Raw genomic sequence first — 12,979 nt, forward strand, 5'->3', positions numbered from 1 at the left:
ATACCGGGTAAAATTGTGTCATATTTTTGCGATTTGCTTCTATAGTAAGATGGGTCTCCTGCAACATGATCACGTCCCCCTTCAAAAAGCTAAGCTCCTTCATTATATTTGCGCGCTTAATGGGTGCATTTAGGCCTCTCACATTGTAAGATATTATATTTATCTCCGACATTTTTTATAAGATATTTGTCAGGGCCAAAGCGCTGTACTTCCTCCTTTAACACACCAGCGTAGTAGATTGGCTTCCCGGCGGCTAACTGGGCACTTTAGGCGTGTGCGCATACGCATGTGACCTCTCGGGCCAATCACCAGCGTGACCGCCCTATTTAAACCAGCTCCTGTCAGTAGACAGGTTGCTGGTTTATCGTCAGCTACTTCCTGAACCTGTGTCTCTGGAAACCATTTCCTGTTGGAATTCCGTTCGACTCACCTCTCACCTGGAACCTGACCTTGGATTGCTTCACCACTCTATTGAACTCTTCTTACCCCGACCTCGGCTTGTGACCTGGACTCTGTTGTTGTTTCTCCTGCCCTTGAACCTCTTGGCTTGTGACCCAGATCTGCTGTCTTCTCTGCTCCCCGAACCTTGGCTTGCACCCCGGACTTTCCAGTTTGTTTCTTGGACTCTTTCAGTACCGGTTATCCGGCTTCAGTATCGTTTGTTCCTGTTTCCGTCTGCAGTCACCCAGAAGCACCTGTCATCTACAACCGTCACCGGTCAACGCTTCTCCACTGGCACCGGTACCGCCTCGTGCTTCCGCCACCTGTTCCAAAACTCAGTGGGCGGGCGCGCTTGGTCGTAAAGGTGAACCACCCTCGGCAGTTCGGTCTCGGTGAGTACTTGATTCCTGATAGTATAAACCAGCCGAAAACAAAAAATGTCCGAGACCGACAGGGTGCGTTCACCTTTCGAGACACTTTGCCAGCAGGTGTCCGCGCTTACCGAGGCGGTGCAGAAACTTCAGGAGGGATATGTCCAAGTCGATGGCCGTCTACAACAGTTAACTGGGTCTCCTGGGGTAACACCCCCACCTGCTGCATCTGCTGTCGGGACTTCCTCATCACAGTCCATTCCCAGTTCAGCTGTCGGATTGATCCACCCGGAACCTCGGGTCCCTCCTCCGGAGCGTTTTTCTGGCGAACGCCGAAAATACCGGGCGTTCAAAAACGCGTGTACTTTATACTTAGACCTCCAGCCTAGAACTTTTTTCTCAGAGGCCGTGAAAGTTGGATTTGTTATTTCCCTCTTGTCTGAAGAACCCCAGGCTTGGGCGCACAGCCTAATGGAAAAACGAAGTCCGATCCTAGATTCACTGGACTCTTTCTTTGATCATATGGCTCAGTTATATGATGACCCGCAGCGTATGGCTTCTGCTGAGACCGTCCTCCATAATCTAACCCAGGGGAGGCGTCCGGTAGAGGATTATACCGCGGAATTCCGCAAATGGTCAGCTGACACCGGCTGGAATGAGGCAGCACTAAAATACCAATTCCGCCAGGGACTCTCAGAAACTCTCAAGGATGAGTTGGCAAGAACCGAGGCTCCCGCTTCGTTAGAGGCCTTGATCCAGTCCGCCACCCAGCTGGACCGACGTTTACGAGAACGACGCACTGAGCGCTTCCAGACTTCACGCCCTGCTTTGGTTCCACCCAGGGTAGTTCCAGCTGCATCCCCTCCTGTGGCTCCTCAACACGGCAGTCTTCCAGACCCGGAACCCATGCAACTCGGACTGGTTCGAACCCCTCTCACCAGTGAGGAAAGACTGCGTAGACGCCAGAATAACTTGTGTCTGTATTGCGGTGCCACCGGTCATTTTCTTCGCACCTGCCCCATAAGACCGAGTAAGTTCCCGATTCAACCCGTTTTCAACCTTCATGTCTCAAATAGTTCTCAAACTCATCTTGTACTCTTCGTCTCTTTACAGCTACCGGAAAAGACCATCCGCCTCCCGGCCATCCTTGATTCAGGTGCATGCAGTAATTTTCTGGACTCCAATTTAGCCCTTAAACTCCACATACCCCTTCGCAATAAGGATCAACGCCTGCAAATACATTTGGCCGATGGCTCTCTTCCTAAATCGGGACAAGTCTCACAGGAAACTGTGCCTCTTCTAGCCATTACCGATTCAGGTCATCAGGAATTTCTACGACTAGATCTCATTCCTTCACCGCTTTTTCCTATTATTTTAGGACTCCCCTGGTTGCAAACACATCAACCTTGCATCGATTGGCTGAAGAAAGAGGTCAACTTTACATCTTCCTTTTGTGCCCAAAACTGCTGCGCACCCACGGTAGCCACCTGTTCAACTGTGGTAACCTCACCTGAACTTCCACCTCACGTCCCCTCTGTTTACCATGAATTTAAAGACGTTTTTGATAAACAGCAGGCTGACTCTCTCCCTCCCCATCGGCCTTATGATTGCCCGATTGATCTCTTACCTGGCTCTGAAATACCTTTCGGCCGCATCTTCCCGTTATCTGAAACCGAGCTTGCGGCTCTTAAGGAATACATCGACGAAAACTTACAAAAGAACTTTATCCGACCTTCTTCTTCTCCAGCGGGGGCAGGTATCTTTTTCGTTCAAAAGAAAGACGGCTCGTTACGACCCTGTATCGACTACAGAGAACTTAACCGGATCACCATCAAAAATAGGTACCCGTTGCCTCTCATACCAGAGCTTTTTCAGAGATTTCGAGATGCCCAGGTGTTTTCCAAATTGGATCTGAGGGGTGCCTACAATCTTGTTAGAATCCGAGTTGGGGATGAATGGAAGACCGCCTTCAGGTCACGGTTCGGTCATTTTGAATATCTCGTCATGCCATTCGGGCTCTGCAATGCCCCGGCCACCTTTCAACATCTGGTCAATGATATCTTTCGTGAGTATTTGGAAGATTTTTTAGTTGTATACCTGGACGACATCCTCATTTTTTCCCCTTCTCTTGAGCTTCATAGGCACCACGTCAAGAAAGTTCTTACTATCCTCAGGAAACACAAATTATTTTTGAAAGCCGAAAAATGCGAATTTGAAAGAACGACGATACAGTTTCTAGGTTTTGTCATCTCCACCGGCGGGGTCGCCATGGATCCCCAGAAGATCAAAGCCATCTTAGACTGGCCGACACCAGTGGATAAGAAGGCAGTGCAGCGGTTTATTGGCTTCGCCAATTTCTACCGGCGATTTATCGTCGGGTTTTCTGCCATCGTGATTCCTATCACCAAACTTACCCACCAAGGCAGCCATTTTCACTGGTCGCAGGAGGCTCAGGAAGCTTTTGAGAAACTAAAAAAGATTTTTTCTTCAGCACCTGTCTTACGGCACCCTGATCCAAAGTTGCCCTTTACTTTGGAAGTGGATGCCTCTGAGACAGCCCTAGGAGCCATTCTTTCACAAAGGCAAGGGTTAAAGTCCCTACTCCATCCCGTGGCCTTTGCCTCCAGGAAACTAACAACTCCAGAGAAGAATTATGACGTAGGGGACAGAGAACTCCTCGCTATCAAATTTGCCCTCGAGGAGTGGAGGTACTTGTTAGAAGGAGCAATTCACCCGATTATAATTTTTACAGACCATAAAAATCTCGAGTACTTGCGCTCCGCAAAACGTTTGAGACCTAGACAAGCTCGATGGGCTCTTTTTTTTTTACGATTTAATTTCCATATTACTTATAGGCCTGGTTCGAAAAATGGAAAGGCGGACACACTTTCCAGGATGTTCCCAGAGACTCCTTGCACAGCGGAACCAAGTACCATCCTGCCTTCCCGGAATTTTCTCTTGGTTTCTGAAACTGATCTGTTAAATTCCATCAAAATTGCATCCAGACAAATCTCGGACCCAGTATCATCGTCACTAAAGGAGCGCGATGGCTTATTTTGGCTTCAAGACAGGATCTACGTTCCCACCGAGATCAGGCAATCAGTTCTGAGCACCTTCCACGACCGTAAGTTAGCCGGTCATTTTGGGGCAAGGAAGACCTCTGAACTACTTTCCCGTTATTTTTGGTGGCCAAAATGGAAACAAGACTGTAAAACTTACATTTCTTCATGTGCAATCTGTCAACGCAACAAGGGTCCTAAAACCAAGACCTGGGGGTTACTTAAGCCTCTGCCAGTTCCAGAACGTCCGTGGGCTGATATTGCTCTAGATTTCATCGTAGATTTACCTCCATCGGAGGGCTTCACGACAATTCTGGTAGTCGTGGATCGCCTGTCTAAAATGGCACATTTTCTACCCATGGTTGGAACCCCTTCTGCTGCCGAAACGGCGAAAATTTTCTTCAAAGAAATCGTTAGGCTTCACGGGGTCCCCAAAACCATTGTCTCAGACAGAGGGGTCCAATTTACCTCTAAATTTTGGAGAGAGCTTTTCAGATCCCTGGAAGTCAAAACATGTTTGTCATCAGCCTACCACCCGCAAAGCAACGGGCAAACGGAAAGGACGAACCAAACTCTTGAACAATACCTCAGATGTTTTTGTTCTGCCTCCCAAGATGATTGGTCATCTCTATTGCCCACCGCGGAGTTTGCCTACAATAATTCTGTTCACACTACCACCAACCAAACACCCTTTTGGGCTAATTGCGGTTTTCACCCGGCCTTCCTGCCAGACCCTCTCCCGGAGATACCTGTCCCAGCTGCCCAGGAACGTATAACCACCTTACAGTCTAACTTTCGGAAACTCAGGGATGTAATGCAGCAAGCCCAAGAGGATTATAAGAAATTCTATGATAAGGGAAGGAAGGACTGTCCCTCTTTTGAAATTGGGGAAGAGGTCTGGCTCTCCGCGGCTAATTTGAAGTTGCCAGTTCCTGCCCGGAAGCTAGGTCCGAGATTCATTGGCCCGTTTAGAATCAAACGCAAGATCAACGAAGTAGCTTTTGAACTTTCATTACCCAACTCCTATAGAATCCACCCGGTTTTTCATGCCTCCCTCCTAAAACCTACCATCCCCGACCCTTTTCAGGGAAGGGCAGCTCTTCCTGCACCACCAGTGGAGATAGATGGAGAAGAGGAGTTTGAGGTCGAGGCCATTTTGAGCTGTAGAAAAAAGGGGAGACAACTCCAATACCTGATCAAATGGAGGGGCTACCCTCCAGAAGACAACTCATGGGAACCTTCAAGAAATGTGCATGCCCCTCGGCTAATTCGTGTTTTTCACCAGGAGCATCCGGAGTTAATGGCCAGTTTAGGCGTCCGGAGTCCGCCCCTTGGGGGGGGGCACTGTCAGGGCCAAAGCGCTGTACTTCCTCCTTTAACACACCAGCGTAGTAGATTGGCTTCCCGGCGGCTAACTGGGCACTTTAGGCGTGTGCGCATACGCATGTGACCTCTCGGGCCAATCACCAGCGTGACCGCCCTATTTAAACCAGCTCCTGTCAGTAGACAGGTTGCTGGTTTATCGTCAGCTACTTCCTGAACCTGTGTCTCTGGAAACCATTTCCTGTTGGAATTCCGTTCGACTCACCTCTCACCTGGAACCTGACCTTGGATTGCTTCACCACTCTATTGAACTCTTCTTACCCCGACCTCGGCTTGTGACCTGGACTCTGTTGTTGTTTCTCCTGCCCTTGAACCTCTTGGCTTGTGACCCAGATCTGCTGTCTTCTCTGCTCCCCGAACCTTGGCTTGCACCCCGGACTTTCCAGTTTGTTTCTTGGACTCTTTCAGTACCGGTTATCCGGCTTCAGTATCGTTTGTTCCTGTTTCCGTCTGCAGTCACCCAGAAGCACCTGTCATCTACAACCGTCACCGGTCAACGCTTCTCCACTGGCACCGGTACCGCCTCGTGCTTCCGCCACCTGTTCCAAAACTCAGTGGGCGGGCGCGCTTGGTCGTAAAGGTGAACCACCCTCGGCAGTTCGGTCTCGGTGAGTACTTGATTCCTGATAATATTCTTGACACTTCATGGATTTCTGGGGTACCCTCTTCCCTTCTACCAATCCCCCCCCCCTCCCCCCCTATCTTCACCCCTCTCTACTTCCACCCCAATCTCCCCTCCCCCCCTCCTCCCTCCCCCCTCCCCTCCCACCTTTCCCTTAGAGGAAATACTGGTCTCTCTAAGACCATTGGCCGTGGCCCTCCTTTCCTTTTCCCGGCCCCCGGCTTCTCCTCCTTGAGGTTGAGCTCTGAGGGAGTGCAGAAACCAAACACCCCGCCCACCCGTGTCCACCCCCTCCAGCTCCATCCCTCCAAATCATCCTCGCATATGCGTCCTCCACCTATATATCTCAAAACAAGCTGATTACTGTTTTTTTTTTTGTTTTTTTCTTCCTCTTTTTCTCTTTCTTTCCCCCTTTCCTTTCCTTCTCTCAGTTACCTCCTACCCTTTCGTACCCTTTCTATCTCTCCCTACGTTTTCTTTCTGCCCGGTGGTCTCTTCCAAACCGGCTGCCATTCCTGTGCTTCCTCTGGATTATCAATTTGCTCCTGTTTCTCCCACCATCCTGGAATCTCAATTAGATCTATATTCAATCTCCTACAGAAATTTGGGGTCTCCTCTGGAAATCTTAATGTTGCCGATCGACCCTCCTTACGGCCAGTCAGGCAAGCAGGAAAACCCCATGTGTACTGAATATTTTTTGATTTAAGAAGCTCCAGTAGTGGCTTCAATATTCTTCTTCGCGATAGCGTTTCTCCTGATAAATCTGGGAAGATCTGTAAACTAGTCTCTCGATATTTAGTCGGTTGGTTAGCTTTCATATAGCTATTTATCTGCTCCTTGTCTTGATAATTGTGAAATCTAGCTATCACGTCTCTTGGGGCCTCTACCCCCACTTCTGGTGGCACTTCTGGTGTATCCTTTCAAACTTAATTTTTCTTGGAGCATCTTTTTTTCCCAGCATGTGACCAAATATCTCATCCATTTGTTCTTGTAAGTTATCTTCTCCTTGTTGTTCCGGTAAGCCTCTAATCCTAATGTTCTTTCTTCTATTCCTATTCTTCTGATCCTTGATTTTATATCTCATATATCTCTGTTCTTTACATAAATCGTCCACTTGTTTCTTTAACCCCTTTATTTCTGAACTTTGGATGTCCATTCTTTCTTCTACTTCCTCCACTCTTTCCAGCATATGTTTCATGTCCTCCCGTAAGCTGTTTATTTCTCCTTTTATAGAAGATCCTAATCTTAGTTCCATACTTGCCAGCATTTCTGCCATCTCCCCTTTAGTTAATTGTTGCTTTTTTTGTCTTGTTTCCATTTCCCCGTCGTCCTCCAATTCCTCTCTCAGCAAACTGGCCGAATCCGTATGTGTTTTAGTACCTGCCTTATTACCAGGGCTAACTTTGCCCCCTTCCTGTACTATATATTTCCTTATGGATCCGGGGCTCGCACTTGATCTAGGCATATTTGCCACCGCTCCTCTCCCCGATCTCCCCCTCATCTTTAAACTCATGCAAAGAGTGACCTGTATGTACCCCTTCTGTCGGGAAGGACAAGGGATGACGAGGGGTGTGCTAGCCTAGTGTGCAGAATTAGACCTCACTTAAGTTAGTCTAACGTGGATTCTTTGCTTTCTCCCTGCCCCATATACACTTGTAAACTTACGAATTGGTATGACTAGTGGGATTGATCTCTAGTCTAGGGTGCACCACCCCACAAAACAACAACCAAAAAACAAAGTAAGGAAACAACAGTAAAAATGTGAAATCAGGCATAGGACATCATATATCCTGATGGAATCCAGTTGGTCTAGAAGAGTCCATAAGCAGAAAATCTATTTTGGCCAAAGTCCATTTCAATTTCTTACGATGAAATCTCTGCCCCCCCCCTCTTTTTTCTTCCTGACAAAAGTCACTACTTAGCACTGCGGATCACCCGACGCTGCATCAAATATAGGGGTATATGTGATTATGAAGACGGTGCTTTCCAAGTAATTGCCACGAGTTCCAAAGGGTAAAGATATTAGTACCGAAATGTGGATCAATAGAGAACTACAGGTATACTCAGGTATCATACTCAGGTATCACCACGTGGAGCCATATAGCAGTATGGCAGTGTAAGTGACCGCATAACGGATCGATGATAATAATAATAATATAATGATGGCAATAATATAGGATATAGTGTCAGTGGTATCAGCTATAATATTGGATATACGCTTAGTAAATGACTGATTAAAGAATCAACTGACACCCATCCACATACATAATAAAATTCCTTTTCAGCAGGGGACAGGGTAGATCAATACACAATGTTCAGTAAGCAAATCAGTACATGACCGTACAGGTCATTGCGGATCCGCACAATGCAGCATAATACAGCACAGCACAGGCACTAACGCAAGCAAAAAGCCCAGGCAGAAATGGACAGCGTCCCGCTTGTCCTGGGTATCAAGCACAGTCTAGCTCTGAACCTAAGCGTATCTTTAGGCAATATCTTAGTATTAGGCAATACTCTGCAATGCTCTGTCCCAATTGTTGCGGGTGTCAGACAGTCTGGCACTGAACTTCCATTTATCTTACAATTAACTTTAGGTAATGTCCTATAGTGCTCTGTAGTAAAAGATCTTCGTGGGTCTCCCTGGGTGAACGAACAGCTGTAGTTGCAATAGTGGCGGTAGCGACAACAGTGACAGAGCAGCAGCGATTGGAGATATGACAAGTGGCCAGCAAGGAGCAGAGAAGCCTGGAAATATCACCTGACAGCACCAGAAAAGTGCTCAACCCAGCCTAGTCATCCTCCGTCCCCGTCTAAAAGATCTCTAGCTGAGATCTAGCTGAAATTCTACAGCTACGTTTAGAATCTATGGATAGGAAGGACTCGCAGGCCATAGAACCCACCACGGCACCCCCGCTGCACTCACGGTACCGACATTCTCTGTCCCCCCTGGTAACAGCTGCAGCGGCAGGCGCAATGGATGTGAGGGATATGAGGGATCCCGGGAGCAGAACACTGCAGTACACAGCCCAGCCCAGACCGACCCGATCTCTTGCTCTCCCCCACCCGTATCCCAAATTAGGGGACGAGATGCAATGAACCTGAGCCTTAGTCTGCAACAAGCCTGCTAAAGATTTGAAAAAAAAAAAGGACGTGGGGCATATGCTGGTATGCTAGTATGTGTAAAATGTGTAAAACTATGCCTGGAGCCTGGGCTCGGGTAGTGCGGGTAGAGCGGAACACCGGGAAAACAGAGTTAGGCAGAGTAAGGCAAAGTTAGTTTATCCCACGGCTTATCATACGGCTTATCATACCGCTTGTCATGCGGCTTGTCATTCAGCTTATTCAGCTTATCTTATTTAACGATATCTTACGATACCAAACCAGCAGACAATCGCAGCATGGCGGCTCCTGGCTCCTGGCTCCCGGCGGCTCCCAGCGGCTCCCCGCTCCCGGCTGGCGGCTTCAGATCACACTTAATCCGCCCGGATGTGGTGGAGGGTGGAGGGTGTAACAGTGCAAGGATGCGTGGACTGGCTGGTGGCTAGATCTCCATGCCGCCTGGAGGTGGAGGTGGTTAGAGCACGCTCAGCAGCGGCAGCGTCTCTGCTCTCTCATCAGGCCCCTCCCTCACTGACCCCTGTATTCCATGCATAACACTCACAATTTGGCCACACGCACTGTTCACCATGGCACGCTATGTGCACCGCATTACTAAAATAATAACAATAATAATATTATACAATCCCAAATACCCAATTCTATACCCACAGCTGATCCAGCGTCTTCACACTTTCTGTCATCACTACCAGGGGTGTTGGACAAGAGGTGTTAAAGAAGCCCTTTATGGCTCGATACTCCCCCTCCAAACAGAAAAGTTCTTTCAATGATTACACTGCTTGTCACATGATCTGTGAATTGAGGATATTCTAGTCCAGGGGTCTCCAAACTTTCTAAACAAAGGGCCAGTTTTCTGTGCATCAGAATTTTGAGGGGCCAGACTATGGTCATTGGGAGTAGAAAGATCCCGACATCAGTGGGAAAAAAAACAATGCTTCAACTTCGGTGTTAGTGGAATTGTGCCCTGTCATTGGGAAGAACTGTGCCCCATCATTGGTGTTATTGGGCCCATATGTGGGTGTCATTGGGAAGAACTGTGCCCCAATCATTGGTGTTATTGGGCCCATTTATGGGTGTCATTGGGAAGAACTGTGCCCCAATCATTGGTGGTGTTGGGCCCATTTGTGGGTGTCATTGGGAAGAACTGTGCCTGATTATTGGTGTTATTGGGCCCATTTGTTGGTGTCATTAGGAAGAACTGTGCCCCATCATTGGTGGTCTTAGGCACATTTGTGGGTGTCATTATGAAGAACTGTGCCCCATTATTGGTGTTATTGGGCCCATTTGTTGGTGTCGTTGGTAACAACTGTGCCCCATTATTGGTGTTTTTGGACCCATTTGTGGGTGTCATTGGGAGGAATTGTGCCCCATTATTGGGGCCTATTTGTTGGTGTAATTTGGGAAGAATTGTGCCACATCATTGGTGTTATAAGGGCCCATGTTAGGACCATTTGAAGGTATTGTGCCCCATTATTGGTATCATTGGGACAATTTGTTGGTGTTATTGAGAGGAATTGTGCCCCCATCATTAGTGTTATTGTGCCCCATTATTGGTGTTATTATGAGGAATTGTGTACCCTTCATTGGTGTCAATGGAAGAGGGGGTGGGGTTTATGCCCTATTGTTGGTATCAGTGGAAGACATGGTGCCCAGAGGGCCAGATAAAAGCGAGCAAAAGACCACATCTGGCCCCCGGTCCAAAGTCTGGAGACCCAGGTTTCTCTCCCCTAATCACAGATTATGTTACAAGCAGTGTAAATCAATAAAAAACACTTTTCTCAATCGAGGAGGAGGAAAGAGGTGGGAATTATTTTTTAGCTAAACCTCAACTTTAAGACTTTCTCTGGGGTAAAAAGGTTGAGAAAGGCTGATCTAGGATATCTTTTAAGCCACTTGTCACAGGTTAGTTTCATTTATTCAGCTTTTGTATCCTGATAAACCTTTCATGTGCAGCTAAGTATGTTGCTGCCATCTTGTGGATTGTGTCATTTAGTACAGAAACTATTAAAGAGAAGTTTTTTTTTTTTTTTCTAGATTCATACTTACCATTTGCGCGGTCAGGCTACACTGTACCCAAACAACATTTTTATTTAAAGCGGGGGTTTCTAGCATCTCATTCAGCATAGTAGCGCGAGCTACAGTATGCCTTTATATTTTTTTGGGGCGCCGTACTCACTGTGTAATCGCGTAGTAAAGTTTCAGGGGAATGGGCGTTCCTATTCAGAGGGCTCGTGATTGACGGCCGGCTATGGCGCGTCACGCTTCACGGAAATAGCCGAAATAGGTGTTTGCTCTTCACGGCGCCTGCGCAGTCAGCTCCGATGTCTGTGCGCAGGCGCCGTATAGCGTCGGGAAGAGCCAAGACCTACTCCAGCCATAGCCGGCCGTCAATCACGAGCCCTCTGAATAGGAACGCCCATTCCCCGCGGGGAGTCTGAAATTTTACTATGCGATTAAACAGTGAGTACGGCGCCAAAAAAATAAATAAAGGCATACTGTAGCTCGCGCTACTATGCTGAATGAGATGCTATAAAGTTGTTTTTTAGGGTGAAACACCGCTTTAAAAAAAAATCACACAAGTAGAGCTTTCTTTTGGTGGTATTTAATCAACACTGTTTTTTTTTTTTTTTTCGCTAAATAATTGAAAAAGTACCAAAAATTTCGAAAAAATAAATAAAACATTTTTATAGTTTCTTATAAAATTCGGCACACAGGTAACTTTTCTTCTTCACTAATGTGTGTTAATGAGGCTGCACTGATGGGCACTGCTATTCTGCACTAATGGGCGCTGATGAGGAGGCACTGATAGGTGGTAATGGTGGGCACTGATAGGCAGTACTGATGGGTACTGATAAGGCTGCACTGATGAGGAGTCACTGATAGGCAGCACTGATGGGCATTGCTGATGGGCATTGATGAGGCAGCACTGATAGGTGGTACTGATGGGCACTGGTAGGTGGCAATGGTTGGGTACTGGTAGGCAGCACTGATAGGTGACACTGATAAGGAGACACCGATGGGCACTGACTGGCAGCACTGGTGGGCACAGATTGGCAGCACTGGTGTGCACAGTTGGGACTGCACTGATAATCAGAACACACTGCCTTCATTATCAGTGGACATGTCCTTTTTACAGAAGCCAGTTATTGTATTGGACACAGCTGATCACATGGTAGAAAAATTCTGATTGGCTCTGCTGATCACAGAGCGCACCGCCTGCACACTGCAGCGGGCGTGATCATGAAAGGATGTCATATGACGCCTTCCCCGAACCGTCATTTGGATATAGCACAGTCGGCGAGTGGGTAATATACTAAAGTTATTTTAAAAGTATTTCATTTTAATAAAAAGCTTTGATTAAAATACTACTTGGTGATCTTGCCATGGGGGTCCTTGTCCAGACACTTCTTGTTATGTTTTGTCATGTTACAATCAAAAACGTAAATGTATTCTATTAGAATTTTATGTGATAGGCCGACAAAAAGTGACACATAATTGTGAAGTGGAAGGCAAATTATAAATGATTTTCAATTTTTTTACAAATAAATATGTAAAAAGTGTGGGGTACATTTGTACAGCGCCCCTGAGTCAATACTTTGTAGAACCTCCTTTCACTGCAATTACAGCTGCAAGTCTTTTTGGGGATGTCTCTGCCAGCTTTGTACATCTAGAGAGGGATATTTTTGCCCATTCTTCTTATATGCAAAATTTCTCAAGTTCTGTCAGATTGGATGGAGAACGTCTGTGAACAGATTCTCAGTTAGATTTAGGCCTGGACTTTGAGGCCGCGTACACACGGTCGTTCCAAACCGATGAGAATGGTCCGACGGGCCATTTCCATCGGTTCACCGCTGAAGTGGCCTGATGGTCTGATGTGCGTACACACCATCGTTCCAAAAACCGATCGGGTCAGAACGCGGTGATGTCAAACACACGACGTGCTGAATAAAACGAAGTTCAAGGCTTCCAAGCATGCGTCGACTTGA

The sequence above is a fragment of the Rana temporaria genome, chromosome 9, assembly GCF_905171775.1.
Source record: "Rana temporaria chromosome 9, aRanTem1.1, whole genome shotgun sequence".
NCBI classification, from domain to species: domain Eukaryota; kingdom Metazoa; phylum Chordata; class Amphibia; order Anura; family Ranidae; genus Rana; species Rana temporaria.